The sequence below is a fragment of the Heterodontus francisci genome, chromosome 4, assembly GCF_036365525.1.
Source record: "Heterodontus francisci isolate sHetFra1 chromosome 4, sHetFra1.hap1, whole genome shotgun sequence".
Classification (NCBI taxonomy): domain Eukaryota; kingdom Metazoa; phylum Chordata; class Chondrichthyes; order Heterodontiformes; family Heterodontidae; genus Heterodontus; species Heterodontus francisci.
Window position 1 is genome coordinate 32,080,870 of NC_090374.1, and position 24,958 is coordinate 32,105,827.

At 46.1% G+C, this 24,958-nt stretch overlaps 1 long non-coding RNA gene across 1 annotated transcript in view; it reads left to right on the forward strand.

Annotated features, from left to right (window-relative positions):
* LOC137368638 (uncharacterized) overlaps positions 1 to 23,538 on the forward strand; it is a 41,702-nt gene extending 18,164 nt beyond the window's left edge. Inside the window, exon 3 of the long non-coding RNA XR_010974795.1 lies at positions 23,419 to 23,538. This is a non-coding gene — a long non-coding RNA (uncharacterized lncRNA). The remainder of the gene's footprint in view (positions 1 to 23,418) is intronic.
* Positions 23,539 to 24,958: the final 1,420 nt, after the last annotated feature.

The following is a 24,958-nucleotide window of genomic DNA, read 5'->3' on the forward strand; positions in this document are numbered from 1 at the left end:
CAGTGTGGGGGTGGAGTCAATGGAAAAGAAAGGCAGACTGTGAAAGGGTAAGCTGATTCACTAACGCTGCTCAAGATGAATTCCACCCCCAGCACCTTCCCCTTCCTATCAGGCTTCTTGCAGCCCAGTGTTATTAGGAAGGTTGATGTTTAGGTTGGGGACATGGTGTTAAAAAATGGTGCAGGGGTTGTGGGGAGGGGCAGGGAGAAATGCTTCATAGTTGATGGTTTTTTACTTTTCTCAGGCTGGTGCTACTGGAGCCTGATCCACTATGCCAACCCCTTTTTCATTTTAAGGCCTGCCTCACCCATTCAGCTCCTCAATTATTCACAAGTTTTGTGTGTCTCTCAAATGTCTTTAATTTCTTCCACTGTGTCTCCTATTCTTTCATGTTTAGATCACTTAAGCCGCTTAACTATCTCCTGTTTTCCATTTAAGCACTTTACGTATACCTGTGGGTATACCTGCCCCAAATGGACTGCAGCGGTTCAAGAAGGCAGCTCACCACCACCTTCTCAAGGGCAATTAGGGATGGGCAATAAATGCTGGCCTAGCCAGCGACGCCCACAGCCCTGAATGAATTTAAAAAAAACTTTACATGGCGGAGCAGAAATGGGCAAACTCTGTTTCTGCCATCAGAGCTCTGCCATTGGAAAATACTCCACCATCTGCGATTGGAGGCAAAGAGTGAAGGGATGAATGTTAGGTGCATAAGTCGTGTCCCAGTTTGTGACAAAAATATGTTTTCTAAAAGCTAACATAGAAAATTGAGGATGGAAATTTTAGCATGGATGTCTAGTTGAAAGTTAGATTGCAAAAATGCAACTGAACAATTCTGATGCTATAAATTATCACCAAAGCACTGAGAATACATTATTGTCGTGTGCTGCTATTTTAGATGCGTATAACTGATTGTACACAAAAATAAGATGGGGAAATGCATGCATGAAGCTGTAGCTTGTATATATTTCTGTGCATGAATAGCGGGGCTTTGATGAAAACCAGATTACTAATTGCACATATTGGGCTAAATTCTATCCAGCCAACAAGAGTGGAATTGGAAACAAGGGAGCCTGATAAATGGGAAGGAACGTGCTCACCCAGAAATCCATCGTGACTTTGGTTCCATATTTTGGCAGTGGTGGGAAAGGTCCAAGGTGGCGTTGCCACTATGACATGGCTAGACTGCAATTTGAATTGCTGAGCAGGTACTTAATATGTATTTATAGGGACCTCACTCTAACTTTATGAAGGGTTTTGAATTTAATCAACGGCGCACAGGAATCGCACACCTTCTGATCCACATCCGGTTAAAGGTGGCGGTATTGAGGCTGGGCCTCAGTGCCGCCCATGTAAAGCAGCCATGGGGAGTGTTGGATGATTGCAGGAAGGGTAACATGGGGGTACGGTAACCATTTCTCAACAGTGCTGCAGACATTGAGACAAAGGTGGGCACAGTGGGGTTATAGAGTCATAGATTTATACAGCACAGAAACAGGCCCTTCTGACCATCATGTCCATGCCGGCCATCAAGCACCTATCTATTCTAATCCCATTTTGAGGGTTGCAGCCCTCAAGGCAAGGTTGGGTTCAGAGGGGTTCCTACAAGAGTGGGCTTTGTTTCAGGAGGTGGGCTCTCTGTGCTGAAGGTCATTGGCCCATATTCAGAGGGGAGTGGTAAGGGGAAGGTTCCAAAGGCAAGAACCTCTCGTCAGGGACAGCGCACAGGAGGGGAGCGATCAGCTGGCATGGATCTCATACACCCAGTCTATGTAGACCCCAGTGCTGCGCAGCAGAGACTCAGAGGGAGGCAGGGCCAGGCACCAGTTTCCAACATGGTGAAGATCAACCAGGGGAGTCACAGCACCAGGCCGCACCAAGAAGAGATTATCTGTGGCAGAGAGTGAACTGGCCTCACCTCAGCTACCTCCAAACATCCGAGTGCAGTGTCAGTGAAGACTGCGGCTCTCCAAGGAGGCCATAATCGACTTATGTGCCGTGCTGCAGGATGAGCTGTGATCCATGGGCTTTGGTGGACATCTAGTGCCCGTGGCCCTGATCATCACCGTAGCACTAACTTTTACGCATCTGGGTGTTTCCAGGGATCCACCGAAGGCATCAAGGAAGTGACCAAGGCTCTCTTCAAGAGGGTCGGCGACAATGTGAGGTACTGGACTGACTCTGACAGTCAGGAAGAGAGGGTATTTGGCTTTCGGGCCATCGCTGGATTCCCCAAAGGCAAGGTGTCATGGATTTCACACATCAAGGCTCCCATGGAGCGACTAATGTCTTTTAGGGAAGGAAAGCTGCTCTCTTTACCTGGTATGGCCTACATGTGACACTAGACCCACAGCAATGTGGTTGACTCTTAAAAAATGGCCTCTGAAATGGCCTGGCAAGCCACTCAGTTCAAGGGTAATTAGGGATGGGCAATAAATGCTGGCCTAGCCAGAGACACCCACATCCCACAAACAAATTAAAAAAAAGCCAGTGACCTTCATCAACAAGATGGGCTTCTATTCCATCAATGTAAATTTGCTCTGTGATCACCAAAAGCATTCCCCGCCGGTGTGTGCTCACTTCCTAGGAAGCAGCCACAACGCCTACCAACTTCAGCATTCCCAGGTGCCAAACATTTTCCGGCCTCCCGCACAGCTTTGGGGCTGGGTTCTCATGGACAAGGGCTATCCCTTGAAGACATGGCTACTGAAGCCTATGTGGAACCTTCGCACTGCAGCAGAGGAGAGGTACAACACCTGCCATGAGTCCACCCGAGCGACCATCGAGCAGGCCATTGAGCTTCTGAAGATCAGATTCCAGTGCCTGGATCGATCTGGTGTAGCCTTGCAGTATGCCCCAGTGAGGGTCTCATGTATCGTAGTGTTCTGCTGTGCTCTGCACAATCTAGCACTGCAGAGGGGGGAGGACTTGAATGTCATGATTGAATGCCACTCCTCATCCGACGAGGAGGATGTGGTGGAGGATGCCGAGAAGGTAGTGCGGGATGATGAAGCCCTTGTACCGGAGGTGAGGGCCATTGAGCGACGCACAAGAGAGGCTCAGGACAATCTCATACTTACCTTGTTTCTGTCACCATGTTGCCCGTTCCAAGTGAACTCAATAAATATTCATCTCACCATATTCCATGTGCCCCCTCATTCATATCACACTCCCACGCCTTGCATACATGCTCACCAGTGCACGCATAGAGCTGAGAAGGTGACCATACACAGCCTTCCCCTGCACTGGCAGCCCATTGAATAGCAAATGTGAAGGTGGCATCTGATAGGGCATCAGGGAAAGCATGAGAGATTCTCAGCAAGCAAAGTGACCTCCATTTATTTAAAGGTTCACAATACCGAATAATAAGACCAAGTTGCACACACCCGTGAAACCCCAAGTGTCTAGGTGCTCCTTTCCGTGTGCTTCTACGAAAGGTTCCCCCTGCGCTAGTAGCTGAGGTGAAGGCAGGCTGCTGATCAGGCTGCCCCTTGGCCTGGGATGACTTTGGTGGGCGTCCTCTGGCTGCCTGAGGCTTGGAGGGTCCCGACTGGCTGAGGGTTTCCTGTACAGGTGCAGGACTTTCCTCAATCGTCACAGCTATTGGAGCTGGGGTCATTGGCAGAAGGGCTGAGGAGCCACTGTCCGCAATCAGATCATCCCGAGGGGAGTCCTCAGATGTGGAAGTCAGCCTCTCCTCCTCTCTTTCAAGGCTCACTTGAACCTCTCTGTTGACCATAGAGGGGGAAGAGACTGGGTGCCTCATCCCCAACTTGCCTTGCCATTGTTGCATTGAACTCATTGCCAAGGTGATGGTTGCAAGTCTGCTTGGATATCTGAGATCTGGCTCTCTAGGAGGGTCTCCAACCTCTTGATGGAGGAAGTGTGAGTTGTGAGGAGGGTGTAAAGATGCTTCAAGGGGATTTGGAGAGGCTAAGTGAGTGGGCAAAAATTTGGTAGATGAAATACAATGTGGAGAAATGTGAGGTTATCCACTTTGGTAGGAAAAACAGAAATACAGACTATTTTTTAAATGGTGAGAGGCTGGGAAGTGTTGAATTTCAAAGGGACTTGGGTGTCCTTGTTAATGAGTCACTGAAAGCTAACATGCAGGTACAGCAAGCAATTGAGAAGGCAAGTGGTATGTTGGCCTTTATTACAAGAGGATTTGATAGAGAAGTAAAGATGTCTTACTGCAATTATATAGAGCCTTGGTGAGACCAGACCTGGAGTATTGTGTGCATTTTTGCTCTCCCTACCTAAGGAAACATATACTTACCATAGAGTGAGTGCAACAAAGGTTCACCAAACTAATTCCTGGGATGGAGGATTTGTCCAATGAGGAAAGATTAGACTGGGCCTTTACTGTCTGGAGTTCAGAAGAATGAGAGGTGATCTCATTAAAACATAAACATTTCTTACAGGGCTTGACAGGATTGATGCAGGAAGGATGTTTCCCCTGGCTGGGAGTCCAGAACCAGACGACACAGCCTAGGAATAAGGGAAGGCCACTGAGGACTGAGATGAGAAGGAATTACTTCACTCAGACCGTGATGACTCTTTGGAATTCTCTGCCCCAGAGGGCTGTGGAGGCTCAGTCATTCATTATAGTCAAAACTGAGATCAATAGGTTTCTACATATTATAAACTTCAAGGGATATGGGGATAGTGCAGGAAAATGGTGTTGAAGTAGAAGATCAGCCATGACCTCATCAAATGGCAGAGCAGGCTCTAAGGGCTGAATGGCCTACTCCTGCTCCTATTTCTTGTGTTCTTGTGAAGCCATGCACTCACAAGCCTGAGACATGACAGCACTCACAGCATGGATGGTGTCCTGCATTGTCTGCATATGACTGCATATTGCCTCTGTCAGCCCCACCAGATGATCCCTTACCTCTCTCTGCAACTGCAGCATGTTCTGTGCTGCCCACACCAGAGGCTCATCATCAGCCAAGGGCCAGGCCTCCCACAGTCCTCCCAATGTCAGTGGCATCGTCTGTCATGGCCTCTGTCAGCTGCTCGGGTGCTTCTGTTTTGCTCTCACCTACTTGTGACCCTACATCTAAGCCTGAGCACATACCTACTGATGTGAGAATATCTGTGCTGGTGGAAGGTGCACCCTCTGAGGATTCTTCCTCCTCATCCTCGGAGGATGACAGGATTCCAGCAGCACCCAGCAGGCAATCTTCCCTCTGTGGTGCTACGGCCTGAATGAGAAAATACAAACATTTAGGGGTTCTGCTGCATGGATCTGCCCTTGCCAACCATACGTGATGTGGTTCTCTAGAAGGCAGTGGTGGGCACATCAACACAATGCCTCCTTACTCTCTTGGGTGGACACTCCAGTCTCTCCGTCTGCTATGAAACGGCCACCCTGGGAGCCTGCTAGTTCCAGGTCCTCCTCCTCTGCTGGGGTCAGTTCTCGGATGTCCAGGATCCCACCTCCAGTCTTCACCCTTTCCCTCATGTTATGGGCCATTTTCTCCTGTGAACAGAAAGAGGGACACTGTTAGTCATCCCACAGAGACCAGCAGGACACTTGTTCTGGTGGCATCCATTTGGCCCCTGATGGGAGCTCCTGAATGCCTCCACCTCACATCCAATCTCAAGGGATATGCAAGGGGTAAGCTAGACAGAAAGCTGGCTGAATTGGAGATGCAGCCATGCATCTGATATGATCTGCTGTTGCCTCAGCCCCTCACCACCCGCTTTTCAGCCACTCCCTGACCATGTTGTGCTCCCTCCTGCATGCCCACCTGCTCACCCCAACGATGAGATGGATATGGAGGACTCATCTTGGCAAAGTGAAGGAGGTCAGTGACCCTCTTGTGGCACAGGATTCAGTTTTGGATGGTGACCCCCACAGCTGCTGACCTCCTCTGTGACCTCCATCCAGGCTTGCTTGGTCAGGCAGGAAGGTTTCTTTCTTCAGTCCCTTGGGCAGACCTCCTGTCTTCTGCCTGATATGGTCCCTCCTGTCTCCTGGTCAGCTCCTGGTCTTATGAGGCCTTGGTCAGCAGCACAGCATTTCCAGCCAGGTGGTTCAGCAGCACAGGGTCTCCAGACGGTGGAGGGAGTGTCAGTAACACAGTAGCCGAGGGGGTGGGGGGGGGGGCGGTTCAACAGCACAGAGTCATAGAAACATAGAGCAGGTTATTTGGCCCTTAGAGCCTGCTCCGCCTTTCATTATGATCATGGCTGATCATCCAACTCAGTAACCTGTTCCTGCTTTCCCTCCATATCCTTTGATCCCATTCGCCCCAAGAGCTATATCTGACTCCTTCTTGAAAACATACAATGTTTTGGCCTCAACTGCTTTCTGTGGTAGCGAATTCCACAGGCTCACCATTCTCTGGGTGAAGAAATTTCTCCTCATCTCAGTCCTGAAAGGTTAACCCCGTATCCTTAGACTATGACCCCTGGTTCTGGACTCCTCCACCATTGGAAACATCCTTCCTGCATCTACCCTGTCAAGTCCTGTTAGAATTTTGTAGGTTTCTATGAGATCCCCTCTCACTCTTCTGAACTTCAGCGAATATAATCCTAACCGACTCAATCGCTCCTCATACGTCAGTCCCGCCATCCCAGGAATCAGTCTGGTTAAACCTTCGCTGCACTCCCTCTATAGCAAGAACATCCTTCCTCAGATAAGGAGACCAAAACTGCAAACAATATTCCAAGTGTGTCCTCACCAAACTCCTGTATAATTGCAGCAAGACATCCCTGCTCCTGTACTCGAATCCTCTCGCTATGAAGGCCAACTTACCATTTGCCTTTTTTACCACCTGTTGCACCTGCATGCTTACCTTCAGTGACTGGTGTATGAGAACAGCCAGGTCTCATTACATATTCCCCTCTCTCAGTTTATAGCCGTTCAGATAATAATCTACCTTTCTGTTTATGCTACCAAAATGGATAACCTCATATTTATCCACATTATACTGCATCCGCCATGCATTAGCCCACTCACTGAACTTGTCTAAATCATCCTGAAGCCTCTCTGCATCCTCCTCACAACTCACCCTCCCACCCAGTTTTGTGTCATCTGCAAATTTGGAGATATTACATTTAGTTCCCTCATCTAAATCATTAATATATATTGTGAATAGCTGGGGTCCTTGCACCGATTCCTGCGGTACCCCACTAGTCACTGCCTGTCATTTGGAAAAAGACCCGTTTATTCCTACTCTTTGTTTCCTGTCTGCTAACCAATTTTCTATCCATCGCAATACATTACCCCCAATCCCATGCACTTTAATTTTACACACTAACCTCTTATGTGGGACTTTGCCGAAAGCCTTCTCAAAGTCCAAATAAACTACATCCACCGGCTCCTCCTCAACAACTCTAACAACTAGTTACATCCTCGAAGAATTCTAATAGATTTGCCAACCGTGATTTCCCTTTCCTAAATCCATGCTGACTCTATCCGATTCTACCACTATTGTCCAAGTGCTCTGCTATAAAATCTTTGATAATGGACTCTAGAATTTTCCCCACACCGACGTCAGGCTGACTGGTCTATAATTCCCTGTTTTCTCTCTAACTCCCTTTTTAAATAGTGGGGTTACATTAGCTACCCTCCGATCTGTAGGTACTGTTCCAGAGTCTATAGAATCTTGGAAGATGACCACCAATGCATCCACTATTTCGAGGGCCACTTCCTTAAGTACTCTGGGATGTAGATTATCAGGCCCTAGGGATTTATCGGCCTTCAATCCCATCAATTTCCCCAACACCATTTCTCTACTAATACTGATTTCCTTCAGTTCCTCCCTCTTACTAAACCCTGTGTTCCCCAACATTTCTGGTATGATATTTGTGTCCTCCTTTGTGAAGACAGAACCAAAGTGTGCATTTAGTTGGTCAGCCATTTCTTTGTTCCCCATAATAAATTCCCCTGTTCCTGACTGTAAGGGATCGACATTTGTCTTCACCAATCTTTTTCTCTTCACATACCAATGGAACCTTTTACAGTCAGTTTTTATGTTCCCCGCAAGCTTACTCTTGTACTCTATTTTCCCCTTCTTAATCAATCCCTTGGTCCTCCTTTGCTGAATTCTAAACTGCTCCCAATCCTCAGGTCTGTTGTTTTTCTGGTGAATTTATATGCCTCTTCCTTGGATCTAATGCTATCTCTAATTGCCCCTGTAAGCCATGGTTTGGCTACCTTTCCCATTTTACTTTTGTGCCAGACAGGAATAAACAATTATTACATTTCATCCATGCGCTCTTTGAATGTTTGCCATTGCCTATCCACCATCATCCCTTTAAATAACGTTTCCCAATCCATCATAGCCAACTCGCGCCTCATACCTTCGTAGTCTCTGATTCAACCAAGTCACTCTCCATTTTGATGAAGAATTCTATCATATTATGGTATTATGACCCCCAAGGGGTCTCGCACCACTAGATTGCCAATTATTCCTCTCTCATTACACAATACCCAGTCTAGGATGGCCTGTTCTCCAGTTGGTTCCTCAATGTATTGGTTCAGAAAACCATCCCGTATACACTCTATGAGGTTGCCAGCCAGGGGTCAGTAGCACAGTGTCTCCAGCCATGGGGGTTCAGAAGCACAGCAGCACAAAGGCAAACCAACAAGTGAAGCAACAGTTCGAGCAGGGCCGGCAGCATTTTAATGTGGTACCAGCACCTGTGTTTGTCTCCGCTGATGAAAACATTGGCATCTCATTGCCTGCCCCCCATCCTTTACTGGGATGGCTCCCGTGAATCCTGAATCAAATGGACTGGCTGCCGCATCATCGCAGTTGGCCGGCTGAACGTGTGACATACGACAACACCACCCTCATGCGGTGCCCACCACCGGGACCTGCGACGGGCTGTTAAAATTCAGCCGTATGAGTGTAGCTTGGCCATAATCACTGTAAATGTTTTTATCGATGGGATCTATCAGCCTGTGAGGTCAAACTCATGGTAGTGACTAAATAAAGGGTGATTTCAAAAGGTGCCATAGTACTTTTAACATCATGATGGACTCTGGAGCATTGAACTGGCTTCAGGAATACTGCAGCACTTGATTGACCCATTTGCTGCTACATTTTACAATTACTATCCTGCAGCCATCAGACGGGCTTTATTTCAAGATATGCTAATCAGTGCCTCCAGAAAATCCAGATGTCATATAATTAGTCCACTCAGCAACTGTTCTGCATTAAGAACATAAGAAAGCACAAAACAAAAACATATTTGCTTGCTCCATCCGCAGGTCATATAAAATCTATTTTATCTTGGATTTTATTAAACCCATTAATCTCCTGAGTAAATGTTCCAAAAGAAAACTGTCCTTGCCCTCCAAAGTTAAATTGAACAGACTCCTGAATGCTGATAAGTTTGTATCTGCCACAGAGCTTTCTTCGGTTCCTGATGTCAGTTTTTCCTGCATGTGGGCCTCCTATCTCTGCCTGAACAGACTAATGCTGACCGAGATCTATTAGATAATAGCATACCCAAGGGGTGTAACACTGGCATCTCTTTGTGATCTGAATCAGATAATCATTCCTTTTCTATATGACTCAAATATCTTTCCAATCAGAGAAAACATGCAGCAAGATGAGGCCAGATAAAAATCATTAAGCTTCTTTACTTCACAGCAAATGAAAATACAGAGCAATGGTTATGATCACTCACTTAGTTCAATCAGTATATAATTATACAGGAACAATCAATTTGTATTTATATAGCACCTTGTATGACATCAGGTCATCTCAAAGTGTTTTAAAGTCAGTGAAGTATTTTTGAAGTGTAGCCACTCCAGCTAGACGTGATAGCTAATTTTGCACACAGTAAGGTACCACAAACAGCACTGAGATAATGACCAGAAAATCTGTTCAGTGATGTTAGTTGATGGATAAATATTGGCCAGGAAACCAAGAAATGCTCCCCTGCTTGTCTTCGAATAGCGCAATGAAATCTTTGACATCCACCTCAGAGGGCAGATGGGACCTCCAACAGTGTAACACTCCCCCATTACTACACTGAAATGTGAGCCTAGATTTTATACTCAAGTCCATGGAGTGGGACATCAACCCACAACTGTCTGACTGAGAGGTGAGAGTGCTACCTACTGAGCTGTGGCTGGAGCAAACAAAATTGAATATTCAGGTATAAAATGGGGGCAAAGCACAACAATTTAACAATAGGACAGCCTACACCCAAACTCTTCAGGTGTTGACCCTACTGCCGTTGTCACGGAACCTCATTTTTTAGACATCCTGAGCTGATGCAGAAATCTGGAATTTTGTTCTATTAATTTAATAATCAAGAATGATTCTGTAATATTGTTTATGAAGAATTCTACCTCACTGAGCTGAACAATGCAGCTCCCATTATAAAATCTGCTAGGCATTGAAATACAACATAAAATGCAATTAGTACTGATGTCCAATTAGTATAATTTGCCACAACATGTTTTTTCTCTTGCACGGTTGGATCGGCAATTGCACTATTTTGTGTTTTTTCGCAGAGCCCCTGGACCGTTTTAATTTGATGTCATATTTGCATTACATTTTACTGCATTGCATCAGTTCAAACAACTCTGAATGAACTTGAGAAAATGACTTGCTGCCAAATACTTGGAACCCAATATGTCTCACAACTTCTGCTTCTGAAACTGAGGCTGGAATTTTATGCTTCTGGGGAGTGGGCTGGGAGGTGGCGGTGGTGGTGGGGGGGGGTGCAAAATCGGCTGGAATGTCAGAGGTTCCATGCCCTTCGGGGGGGATGGTGGGTGGCCTGCCCAGCCTTAGGCTATTTAAGGGCCTCTTCCCACCACCACTGGTATTTTATCAGCGGCGGTTGGGAACCTCGTCATTGGAGGCCACCCAGTTCAACCCGACAGCCTCCTTGTGGGCTGGTGAGGGGACCTTCATGATCAGGCACCCTGTAAACCACAGAGGGCTCCCCAGTAGCATGGGCTGCCCCCATTGGCAACCACCACCGCCCCCCGCACTCTCCATAGACTCCCCTCCCCGCAATCTCCATCGACCACCCCACCCACCCCCAGCACTCTTCATCGACCCCGCCCCCCCAGCTCCTTTGCTGGGGTCTGGCTGATTGGCTCTGGCAAGCCCAGACGCCACTTAACTGCTTCTGAAGCCAGTGTCCATGGTGCCTCTTCTCTCAGGGTGCAGTCCCAGCAGTGGCCACCGCTCCCGGTGGGCTACTGGGACTGAAGAGCTGCTGGCCCTCTGATTGGCTGGCAGCTCTTGGAGGTGGGAATCCTGCCTTTGAGGGGCAAATGCCACAATTGCAGGCAATTAATTGCCCGAGGATCATAAAATATGGTTGTGGCTTCCAGGGTCAGCGGAGGCAGCCTCACCCCAACCTTCCAGCCGGTGGGTGGGGCCACCACCTCCTCATAAAATACCAGCCTGAGATTCTAAATGTGTAACACTTCAAGCCACAAGGTATAATTAGGATGATTGGGAAGCGTAACACAATGATTGAAATAATTCACCTTTATACTTGATGCTCTTAAGCTATTTTTTCTTCTTTGATCTTTTTTTAACTTTTCTCATAGAGAAGTTATTGGTCTTGAGCCACATGTTCACAAGAACAGAATCATAGAATGATATAGTACAAAGGGAGGCTGATCGGCTCATTATGCATGTGCTGGCTCTATGACAGAGTTGTTCAATTTTTCCCACTCCCCTGCCTTTTCCCCATAACTCTGCAAATAATTTTCCTTCAAATATTTATCACCAAATCTATTTTGAAAGTCATTATTGAATCTGCTTCCTCCCGCTTGATTGGCACCCCATCTACAAACACTCACTCCCTCCACCACCGACGCACGGTAGCATCTACAAGATGCACTGCAGCAAGCACCAAAGCTCCTTGGACAGCACCTTCCAAACCCGTGACCTCTACCACCTCGAAGTACAAGGGCAGCCGATGCATGGGAACACCACCAGCTGTAAGTTCCCCTCCAAGCCACACACGATCCTGATTTGGAACTATATCGCCATTCCTTCACTGTCACTGGGTCAAAATCCTGGAACTCCCTTCCTAACAGCACTGTGGGTATACCTACCCCACATGGACTGCAGAAGTTCAAGAAGGCATCTCACCACCACCTTCTCAAGGGCAATTAGGGATGGGCAATAAATGTTGGCCAAGTCAATGATGCCCACATCTCATGAACGAATAAAAAAAAACTGTTCAGGTGGTACAACACGCTGCATATAAAAAAAAAAAATTCTCCTTATCTCAAACTGGATCTTTTACCAATTACCTTAAGTCAATGTGCTCTGGTTATCGACCCTTCTGCCATCAGAAACAGTTTCTCCTTGTTTACTCTATCAAAACCCTTCATGATTTTGAACATCTCTATTAAATCTCCCCTTCGCCTTCTCTGCTCTAGGGAGAAAAACCCCAGCTTCTCTCGTCTTCCCACATAGCTGAAGTCTCGCATCCTGGTGCCATTCTAGTAAATCTCCTCTCTAAGGCCTTGACATCCTTCCTAAAATGTGGTGCCAGAATACTTCAGTTGGAGCATAACCAGTGACTTATCAAGGTTTAGCACAACTTTGTCACTTTTGTACTCGATCCATTTGCTTGCAGAACCGAGGATTCCGTATGCCTTTATAACAGTCTACTTAACTTGTCTTGCCACCTTCAAAGATTTGTGCGCATATTTCCCCAGGTCCCTCTGTTCATGTATCCCCATTTAAAATTGTAACATTCAATTTATTTTGCCTCTCTTCATTCTTCCTACCAAAATGCATCACTTCACAATTCACTGCATGGAATTGCATCTGCCCTGTGTCTGCCCATTTCATGAGATGAGAAATTTCTATTTCACCCAGAGGGTGGTGGGGATCTGGAACTCACTGCCTGAAAGGGTAGTTGAGGCAGAAACCCTCAACTCATTCAAAAGGAGTCTGGATATGCACTTCAAGTGGCGTAATCTGCAGGGCTACGGACCTAATGCTGGAAGGTGGGATTAGACTAGGTGGATTTTTTTTCGGCCGGCACAGACACAATGCGCCAAGGGGCCTCTTTCTGTGCCTTAAAATTTTTATAATTCTATGATTCTATTAAATAGTGAGGAAGGCAGCAACAGACTACAGGAGGACATAGACAACATATATTTAAGTTTTTCCCAGTTACCAAAACAGTCAATCATAGACTCTATTTTTATCCCAGAATAAAATACACCACAACCAGGTTTCTTTAATAAACAACAAAATTATCAATTTATTATAAAACAAGTGTTAACCAGTAATGAAGCAAAGCAAAAATGCACAGATTGAAATATGAAAGTTCCCTTTTTACCTTGGCCCTCATACACACATTCACACACACATACATCGGTTAACTAAAAAAATAGAAACTTACTCTTTAGAGCTCTATTACAAAAAAAAAACAGACAAAAAGAATACTTTGGTCAAATACTTACTAATTCTTGAAGAAAAAAGAAGATATGGAAAGATGTCAGATGTCCATTGTTTTGGTTTGGTGTCCCGAGTACACGTAGATGGCTGTCACTGGGTTCTTCCTAGAACAGTTCTGATCTGGCGATGTTGAAGATCAGTTTGGGCAGGCTTTCCAGGAAAAATGCAGCAACAGTTTCGATCAGTTTCTTACACTTGCTTCTCAGAGCTTTTCAAAGAGATGGAAAAACTGGTAGGCTTTTCAAAGAGCTGGAGTTGGGTTTGCTCCCTTGGCAAGTTTTCTCCAATTGTCTTTTTAACACTGTCCACACCTCCCAACAACTGTGCATAGCAAAACCAAAATGTCATAAGGGTCAAGCCTCCTGACTCCTATAAATCTTGACTTGTCACTTCTTCGTAAACATCTTTCCCCAAGTCAAAAAATCCCTGCAAGGTAATTATCTGAAGACAGGTGACTTCCAGTAAGGGCTTGTTTTTAGCACTCCTTGATTCTTCCAGTAACTGTTGTTTACAAGCTCAGTCCAAAAGACCTTCTGATGACTTTAAAAAAAACCACAAAGTTCCAGCATCTATGGAATTCTTTTCAGTTTTAAAACCCAAGTCCTCTAAAAAATTTTAACAGAACAATGGAAGCATTCATAACACCACATTTTCCATGGTCAACTATACAAGAAACCCTACACAAGATGGTAACTGATTCCTCCACATACTCTGACATGTTGCAGCAACCCCCTACAGGCAGTGCAATGCATTCAGTAATTGCTGGTACACAGAAAATATTTTCTCTGAAAGGGGAAGCTGCTATACTCTTTGTCGCTGTTGTCTTCTGAAGACAGGAACGGCGGCAGCTGGCGGACCTGGGCAGAAGCTCAGCTGGAGCGGGAGCTGTAAAAGGGAACACGGGGCTCAAGGCCCTCACTTACGTTGTAAACCGTGGCGCAGAGTCAACTCCCCCTTGGCCCCTTTATTCCTTTCATCCACTTCATCCTGGCCGTCACGTGGGACTAAGTCCTCTTAATTCAGGCTCAGGCTGGGTGTTTGGGATATCGGGTTACAGGAGAGCCACCCTCCACCTAATCCACCAGCTACAGTTAATAGCGTAGTACAAAGAGGAGGAAACTCAGTCCTTTCTTTAACTATCACTTTACTTTATTCACGTTGTTGTACAATGTAAGAATAAGGCTTATACACTTGATTAGACAAAAGCATGCAACTCAAACTGGGTTATACAGTTAATAACAAAGCTAGCTAGAATTGATAAGCACACCCATTAGGTTCCTCTGACCTTTCCCTGACCTAGTCACAGAAAACAAAGGATAATACCTGAAAAAGGGGAGAGCTGATGCTGGCCAGGCGTTCCGTTCTCTCGCTCTTTTACGTCGTCGCCGCATTGCTCACGCAGGGTCTTCCACTTCCACAATGGTTGGTCTCGGGAGTTTCTCGCTGGCTCTATGCGTGAGAATCTCTATACTTATTCTCTTTCTTATCTCTTCAAAACTATGCTGTCTCTTTCCGGTTGGTTTGAGCCTGCTCACCTTGTTCGTATCTTCTCCTTATTGGCCCAGGACCAAAGACCCCGGTATCACACCATGTCCAAATAAGGCTCTATTCCTGTGATCTCTCCTTTATCTTGTCACATAAATTAATTAGTTCAAAATGGTGTTTACCAGCACAGACCAGTGTCTGAGCATAGGTTACTATAGTTCACAAACAATCCAACAGTGTCTGAGCGCTGGTTACTTTAGTTCATGAGCTATGCAACAGTTTGTAACAGACTCTGTATTTCTTGCAGCCCCTGGCCAACCTCTCCCCCCTCATGATCCAAGGATACTTATCTTAGGATCATCAAGTTTCCTTTCTCTGTGAACCATTCCTGAGAACGTCATTGTCCCCCAATGGGTGTGCAATACCGTTACATACAAAAAGATACGTTTATCAAACGTATACAGATACAGTTGTTTGTTTTTTTGTTTTACAGTTTTTGTTTACATTGATAACCGTTCCTTCTGTTTCATTATAGCCCCATCATCCAATCAAACTTTGCAAAATTTCATTTTTCCACCTTCTAAGCTGATATACATTGAGTACAACACTTATTAGTGCACATAGAATCACTATGACAACAATATGTGATACAATTCTGACCCATGGATGTATTTGAACATTAGATCCCCAATTCCAAAACTTACTCCAAAACCCTGGGTCACGCAACAGTTCATTTGCCTTGTCAGCATGAGTTCTAATTGTTTTAGTGCGTTTATTCCATTGATGAATTATCTCTTTTGCCTCTTCTGCTATCTGTGCCCAATCCGCTGTTAGGTGTGGGATGGGTGGTAATTCGGTGGCCGTACCTCTTGATCTGTATCAGTACGTTGGATCGTGAGGTTCTCCTTTATCACTATCCTCGTTATTGGCTTAGGCAGGACTTGTCCACCAACAACCAAGTCCATGGTTCCATTGTGAATGGCTACATTGTGTCCCTCGAGAGGGCACTGTTTCCATCCCTTGTTGTAGTTCATAGCAGCCGTGGCTATGTAATACGTTTGCCCCACAAAGGCATATTGTAAAAAGGTCTGGTTATTAACAGGCAGAATGGACAATGAACAATTTTCATTGGTGCTGAGCCCGCAATTTGTAAGTTTCTGTCTCGTTATCTCTTCCGCACAGGCCCAGTGATCCCCCTCCTTTCTCAACACCATCCATTACAATAGCATGAGATGGTGGGTTACTTAAAGATATCCAAATACCCTCCTGTTACTTGCCCACGTTATGGACTGTCTTTAAAGGGTAGGTCAAATTACTTCCGTGTCGGGGAATATGAAACACTGCCCCAACATAATATCCTCCTCTATCCTCGTCACAGGTACCTAACACTCTGTTCGTTAAGGTCAAACTTCCGTTCCCTCCTGTATACCCAATGTTTTTCCCGCGCATGCCTACCCATCCATTTCCGCATAATACAAATTTAAATCTTCTCGCTCTCCCTTGTTGGTTCGAACTATCTTGATCTGTGGAGCAAAGTTGTTTCTGGCCACGGGATAGTCTTCCCGCATTGATACTGCTTCAGGCGTGTTCATTCGTCGTGACAGCTCCGATGCGGGTTCACCTATAGTCCCAAATATGGTCAATCCAATAGCAATGCAATGTATCACCCTCTTCATCGTGGGCTGGACCTGTAATATACAAGTGTAATTTCTGCTCTTATTTACAGCTTCTTTCTTATCCTATTTTAAGTCCAGTCTCTCCATACACTGAGCCAGACTGTCTATATCTTGTTCCCAATTTATTTCTGATTCTAACCGTCCATTTCTTCCAGCCCACTTACTTCCCCTGTGTTCTTTATTTGTCTTTTGTTTTCTTCCTCGATTTCTTTCTGTATGCGGATGTACAACATCAGGTTGTCTTTCAAACACTTCCGCTTGGATCCGTAGTTGATCCTGCTCTCGATCTCCCTGACCTTCGGTCGAAACATCAGTAGCATCAAGCATCACATGCCAACTGTGATTATCTTGTTTTTCTCCTACTAACTTTAACTGATTAATGTGATACCAGCCACTCTTATCTGATGCCGTCAATACTTTGTATACAGATGGACTAGCTTTATCTACTATCTCATAGGGACCGGTGAACTTTGGACTCAAGAATGAGGTGGGCTGGTATATTCTGATCATTACCCTTCGTCCGGGGTCCAACTCTATCGGGCTGGCTTTTGCATCAAAATAAGCCTTGCTTTGCTGTCTCTTCTTTCCTTGTTGGTGAGCTGCTACGTAATTTGCTTCCCTCACTGTTTCTACTAGTTGTTGCACCCATTTGTCTGATATAATACTGTCCACCTCGGGTTCGGACAAGTCCAAACCTACCAACCCCTCCATTCCTCTCATGTCCCTTCCCGTCATGAGTTTATAGGGAGTATAGCCTGTTGATGAAGCTGTGGTATTCCTGATTACCATCAACACATAGGGCAGAACGACCTGCCAGGTCATCTTGTGCTGCTGTACCATTTTAGCTATCATGTTTTTCAATGTCCGATTCATCCTTTCCACAATTCCACTAGACTGTGGTCTATAGGGTATGTGTAATTTCTGTTTGACCCCAAAGAGGGTCGTTACATTTTGCATTTCTTGGCCTGTAAAATGTGTTCCCTGATCTGATTCTATGCTTCGGGGTAAACCCCACCGAGTGAATACCCTTTCTAACAGAATTTCCGCGGTGATTTTGGCTGTATTTGTTCTGGTTGGGAAAGCTTCCACCCATTTAGTAAACGTATCTACTATTACTAGAATGTACTTCAACCCTCCTGGAGTGGGGGTTAGGGGTCCTACATAGTCTATCTGTAAATTAGTCCTCAATTGGTGGCTGCCATTCCTGCCCTTCTACCGGTCTAGTATGCCGGAGGGCCCCTTTCTTGACATTCCTATTGGGGTTGTGTTGTGCACAGATCAAACAATTCTTGACATAGTGCTCCACGTCACCTTTCATCCCAGGCCACCAGCACACCTCCTTTATCCTTTCCAGGGTACTCTCTGTCCCTTTATGTCCCCATAAGTCATGGTACCAGTGGATTATTTGGTTTCGTCCCCCCTCTGGCACTACGAATTTTCCTTCACATAAAACCACTCCAACCTGAATATAGATCCCCTTGTACTCTGTGTATGTGTCTGACTCTACTCCTTCTATCAGTTTTTTCAGTTCTCCACCTTTCTTCTGCTCCTCTGTTAAATCCATTACCTTAATCTGTTTCCCTTTCTGTTCCCCAATGTCCTCAATCGGTGGCTGCCATTCCTGCCCACTAACAGCACCTTGTTTGGCTAGCTCATCCGCTTTCCTGTTCCCTTCCGGAGTAAGTTTTGAATGAGCTTTTACCTTCGTGCTCCCATATCCTTTCCCCTGTGCTCCTTAAAAGATGTATCTTAATAATAGGCCGATGGAAGGGGCTTCCCATCCGCTGAGACAAAAACTCTTGCCTCCCATAAGGGCAAATGTTCCGTGAGGCTATTACAGACATACATGCTATCAGAATATATAACTGATCCGGGCGGGAAGTATTCCAGGTGGCCAACCACATATGCGATGGCTGCTAATTCTGCCGCCTGCGCGCTCATGGTTTTAGGCAATTTTAAGGCTGCGCTAAATTTTTCCTGACCGTGTTCGTCTTCTACATATATCCCGTACCCAGTTTTCCTCTCGCCATCCACTGATGAGGAGCCATCCACAAAAATTTTTAAGTGGGATTCTTCTGTTTCCTTTGCATCTTTGCTTTCGGGCCCCGTTGCTTTCTCCAATCCACTCCTACCCCCTCCTCTTTGTTTTGATACAAATGGTCCCTTGTGATCATTTGCTATCATGACTTGACACTCATGTTTCTCTCCTTGATACACTAGGTAGTCTGCCAACATAGTGGTAGTTTTTACCCCTTTTACGCTTATGTTTCTTCCTTGCAACAATAGTGTCCACCTAGCAATTCGGTTCTGACTTACCGACCCATCTTTGATCCTACCGTCTAATAGTAACTGTATAGGAGTATGTTCTGTCAATGTTGTAAGTGGGTTCAGTCCCACTATGTAAGTAAAATACTGTACTGCCCAAAAAACTGCTAACAAATGTTTCTCGCACGTCGTATACCCCTGCTCTACCGGTGAAAGCATACGCGAGGCATACGCTACTGGTCTCAATTTCCCGTGTGTCTTCTGTAACAGAACTGCTGAGAGGGTGGTGTCTGTGGTAGCTACCTCCAATGAAAATGGCTCAGTTAGATTTGGGGTTTTCAGAGCAGGCGCAGCAGCTAGTGCCTGCTTTAAATCTGAAATGACCTGTGTGTGTTCAGTTTTCCACTCCCACGCCACATTCTCTTTCAATAGCTCCATTAATGGGGCCGCTTTTGTAGCGAATCCATCAATGTGGTCCCTGCAATATCCCACCAAACCCAGGAAGGATCTCAACCCTTTTACATCCCTTGGGACAGGGAGTCTGCCAACCGCTACTACCCTTCGTTGGTCAATTTCTCTCTTTCCCGGTGTCAAGATCATTCCCAAGTAAGTAACCTTCTGTTTCATAACCTGCACTTTTTTAGGGTTTACTTTTAGTCCCAATTTGTGCAACAATTGTAGTAATTCACTTAGTAACTGATAATGTTCCTGTTCCGTTTCAGTTTGTAGCAGTAAGCCGTCTACATACTGCACCAGACATTCAGGCTTTGAGAACCCTTTTAACCCTTCCCTTAGACGTTGGTGAAATATAGACGGGGAATTATGAAATCCCTGCGGCAGGGCGGTCCACATATATTGTTGTCCTTGGAAGGTAAACGCAAATTTATATTGGCATTCTTTCTACAGTGGAATAGACCAAAAACCATTACTTATGTCTAAAACCGTGAACCACTGTGCGTCCTCATTTTGTTTAACTACCGTCTCTGGGCTAGTTGCTACGGTGGGGGCCGTTAACGGGGTTACCTTATTTAATTCTCGGTAGTCTATCATTAGTCGCCAGCTACCGTCCGGTTTCCTCACTGGCCAAATAGGCGAGTTGTTAGTGGAGGCTACCGGTCTTAGTATCCCTTGTAGCAGCAGACTCTGTATCACGTTTCCCACCTCCTCTTCTGCCTGTTTTGGAAAACCATGCTGCTTCTGTGGTTTGGGGTCTGGACCCTGGATACACACACTCCCGGTCATTTTCCCACAATCATGTTTATGTCGAGCAAATACTACTGAATTCCGTGTGATAATTTGTTGTACTTCACGATCGCTACTCATTTCTTCTGGTCTTGTCCACATTTCCCCGAAATTGCATATCCTATCCTGGTATTCCCCCACCGGGACAGATGTGCGATCTATACTACCCATGCCTAAGGGCATTTGCCAAATCACGCAATTAACAGGGTCAAAACAGAGTCCCGCTTTAGCCATGTAATCGCACCCTAATATATGTTCTTGTTCTCTGGGTAACTGAATGAGAACCACTGAGTGCTCTATTGCTACGTCCTCCACACTGACTTCCAACTGTACGCTCACATATCCCATTTGTGAATGTCCTGTGAATCCGCTTAAAACAAGTTTACATTGAATTTTCCAATCTACTTTACTAACATTGGTGGTGTTTACGGTGGTTCAGGATCCTCCAGTGTCCCAAAGAAATGTGACAGGGTGGCCTCCAACCCTACCATTCACTAGGGCTCTCCCTGTGTTATCCCACTGCGTGTCACACACCCATAATGGAGAGGCCTGCGACCGTCATTGTGGTTCGGGGTACGACCCCGAAGACGGTGCTATCTCTATTATATCACATTGAGGATTTGACCTATTCGGTCCTTCCACGGGTAGGCTCTGCCGTTTGTTCTGACCTCCTCCCCGACCTGCATTTTCTCGTCTCGGGTTTGGGCATTCTCTTTTGAAATGTCCCTCCTGGCCACAGTTATAACAGTGGGTCGGCCCGCCCGGAGTTCTCCCTGTTCCTGGGACAGTTCCTCTCCCGATGCCTCTACCCCTTCCTCCTGTCTGAAAAGCTGGGTGGGGTGCCCATTGTGTAGTTCCCCTCCCTTCATTTCTCCAGGTTATTGTCTGATCTTTTGGCAGGCATCGCCTTTCCCCCAGGGGCCTTGGAGAATTTTGTTGTTTCCTTCTCCCATGCTCTAACCATCCTCCTGAGTACCCAAACCTCTGTGTGCATGTCATCAGAGGGATCAAATTGATCTAGTGCCCTTCTTGACTCCTCAGTGCCATGCGACACCAGCGTTCTCAGCCATCGGTTTCTAATCTCTGGCATTGGATTTGCTCTATCTAAGTTTGCACCATATACCCCTTGAAACACCACCCAGATGCGGGCCGCAAACGCGACAGGGTGTTCACCTTTTCTTTGTTAGCATTTCGTTAGCGCCTCCACTGGGTCCCCTCTGTTAGCGCCCATGACGTTTAATACTTGATCTTTTAAAGCCTCATTTGTGCCTCTACCGAGTTTTTGCTCCTCCGGTAGGGCGGAGTGTATGTGTGGGTGTAGGCACATTATAATTAATTTTCTTTCTTCAGCATCATCTAAGCCGTGTATTCCTCTCTGTTGACTGACCGCTTGGAACAGCTCCCCAGGATCATCCCTGGATACGCACGTCCCAATGTCTTTCGCAATATCCCTCAATTGCTGTACCCCCATTGGAGTAGAATATGTCATACCCGGGCCAGCTGCCACCTGGCTATCTGCCCCTATCGCTGCCCTAGTGGTCACAAGGGGGGACATGGGGGCCGATGGCTCCTTTGGCTCTGGTTCATATGCTGGCGGAGAATCCTCGGGTAGAGGGTCTCCGTCATCATGGTCGTAATTAGCCGCTTCGTCTGCTAACTCATTCCAATCTATGTCCCCTTCACCATTCTCCTCACTTCCTTCGGGTGCAAAAGCACAGATTATACCTCTCTGCACGGCTAGCTGGTCTTGCAGTCTCGCTATGTATTTTTGACACTTGTACGATCAGCTGTATTACTTCTCTTCTCCTGAGCTGCTCTCTGAATCACATTCATGGCAGTTTTTAAATCACTACATTGCTGATTCCATCCTTTCACCTCAGCTTTAGCTGCTTGGGCTTCTCCCTCTTGCCTACTTTTTTCCGTAACTAGTTTTTTGCACTGTAACTGATATTGGTTCATATGCATGGAATCCGCACTTCTCTGTCCCTGCAAATCAGTTACTTTTTCACTAAGGTGGGCTGCCTCTTCACGGAGTTTTTTATTCTCTTCCTCTAGTCTGTTCTGCTCTTTTTTAGCCTGCTGTTGGCATTCTATCCATTCCTCAAGTAAACAGCCGATAGCTACTGACTTCTGTATTTTTAAAAATTTCCTAGCTGACATCTTTGCTTGTGCAATCTTCCAAAGGGCTTCTCCTACGGGTTTTCCCTTGTTGCTAGTGTGACCTGCATACTCCCCGTATTGCGGCCACTTCCCTATTACGTATTTTTGGAGGAATCCCTTCCAATCAAAACAATCCAGGTCTCCAGGGCTTGGAGATTTCCTTTGATTTGTCATCTGATGTTAGTAGCTATGAATTAACCCCTAAGTTCCTGTTCTCTCTGTACTTTGCCAATTCGGTTCGGCTTGAGTCTCCTGCTGATTCAACGGAGAGATTTATCCTCGTGCCCACCCAGGGACGCCAATTATGTAAACCGTGGCGCAGAGTCAACTCCCCCTTGGCCCCTTTATTCTCTTCGCCCACTTGATCCTGGCCGTCACGTGGGACTATGTCCTCTTAATTCAGGCTCAGGCTGGGTGTTTGGGATATCGGGTTACAGGAGAGCCACCCTCCACCTAATCCACCAGCTACAGTTAATGGCTTAGTACAAAGAGGAGAAAACTTAGTCCTTTCTTTAACTATCACTTTACTTTATTCACGTTGTTGTACAATGTAAGAACAAGGCTTATACACTTAGTTAGACAAAAGCATGCAACTCAAACTGGGTTATACAGTTAATAACAAAGCTAACTAGAATTGATAAGCACACCCACTAGGTTCCTCTGACCTTTCCCTGACCTAGTCACAGAAAACAAAGGATAATACTCGAAAAAGGGGAGAGCTGACGCTGGCCAGGCGTTCCGTTCTCTCTCTCTTTTACGTCGTCACCGCGCTGCTCACGCAGGGTCTTCCACTTCCGCGATGGTTGGTCTCCGGAGTTTCTCGCTGGCTCTATGCGTGAGAATCTCTATACTTATTCTCTTTCTTATCTCTTCAAAACTATGCTGTCTCTTTCCGGTTGGTTTGAGCCTGCTCACCTTGTTCGTATCTTCTCCTTATTGGCTCAGGCCCAAAGACCCCGGTACCACACCGTGTCCAAATAAGACTCTATTCCTGTGATCTCTCCTTTGTCTTGTTACATAAATTAATTAGTTCAAACAGGTTTTTACCAGCACAGACCAGTGTCTGAGCATAGGTTACTATAGTTCACAAACAATCCAACAGTGTCTGAGCGCTGGCTACTTTAGTTCATGAGCTATGCAACAGTTTGTAACAGACTCTGTATTTTTTGCAGCCCCGGCCAACAACCTGAAGACAGGAGCGACGGCAGCTGGCGGACCTGCTCTCCCTCTTGGCGCGTGCTGAGACTCAAAAAAAAACTTACAGTGACATCACGGGAAATCTGCAAGGTGATTGGTTGGGTGAGTAGCAGCTGTTAGTGCATTTAAATAGCTTAAAAAAAGGGGAAAGTTTTTTTGTTAAAAAAAACCTCTGGTAATAAGGTGAGTACTACTAAAGTGTTTTTTTTGAATTTAGTGTAACTTATTAAGGACTTTAGATTGTAATGGGTAGAACAAGGCCCCTAGTGTAATTAGTATTTATTAATTAAGGGAGTAATTAATTAATCTAAAGGTAAGTCATGACAGGAGAGCTCAGCCCCGTGATATGCTCCTCCTGCGCTATGTGGGAAATCAGGGATGCTTCCAGTGTCCCTGATGGCCATGTATGCAGGAAGTGTATCCAGCTGCAGCTACTGGCTACCCGCATTACAGAGTTGGAGCTGTGGGTGGATTCACTGTGGAGCATCCGCGATGCTGAGGACGTCGTGGATAGCATGTTTAGTGAGGTGGTCACACTGCAGGTAATGGCAGCACAGGCAGAAGAGGGATGGGTGACAACCAGACGGAGTAGTAGGTGCAGGCAGGTAGTGCAGGAGTCCCCTTTGGCCATCCCCCTCTCAAACAGATATACCACTTTGGATACTGTTGGGGAGGGATGACCTCCCAGAGGAAAGCAGCAACAGCCAGGTTTGTGGCATCACGGAGGGCTTTGCTGCACAGCAGGGGAGGAAAAGGAGTGGAAGAGCTATAGTGATAGGGGATTCTATCGTAAGGGGTGCAGATAGGTGTTTCTGTCGCCGCAAACGAGTCTCCAGGATGGTATGTTACCTCCCTGGTGCTAGGGTCAAGGATGTCTCGGAGCGGCTGCAGGACATTCTGAAGGGGGAGGGGGAGCAGTCAGAGGGCGTGATACACATTGGTACCAATGACATAGGTAAAAAGAGGGATGAGGTCCTGTAACAAGAATTTAGAGAGCTAGGTAGCAGATTAAAAAGCAGGACCTCAAAGATTGTAATCTCTGGATTACTCCCTGTGCCACATGCTAGCGAGTATAGGAATAGAAGGATAGAGCAGATGAATGCGTGGCTGAGGAGATGGTGCAGGAGGGAGGGAGGGATTTAGGTTCCTGGATCACGGGGTCTGTTTCTGGCAAAGGTGGGACCTGTACAAATTGGATGGGTTGCACCTGAACCGGAACGGGACCAACATCCTTGCTGGGAGGTTTGCTAGTGCTGTTGGGTGGGGTTTAAACTAATTTGGCAGGGGGATGGGATACAGAGTGGAGGTACAGTAGGAGGTGAGGCACAGCCAAATATAGAAGAGAAACTGAATCAGTCTGGAAGGCAGAGCAAATATAGACCTGCTAAGGCACAAGTGAAAAATGCAAGGCTGGATTGCATATACTTTAATGAAAGGAGTCTTACTAATAAGGGAGATGAATTGAGGGCATTGATTAACACATGGGATTATGATATTATTGCTATCACAGAGACA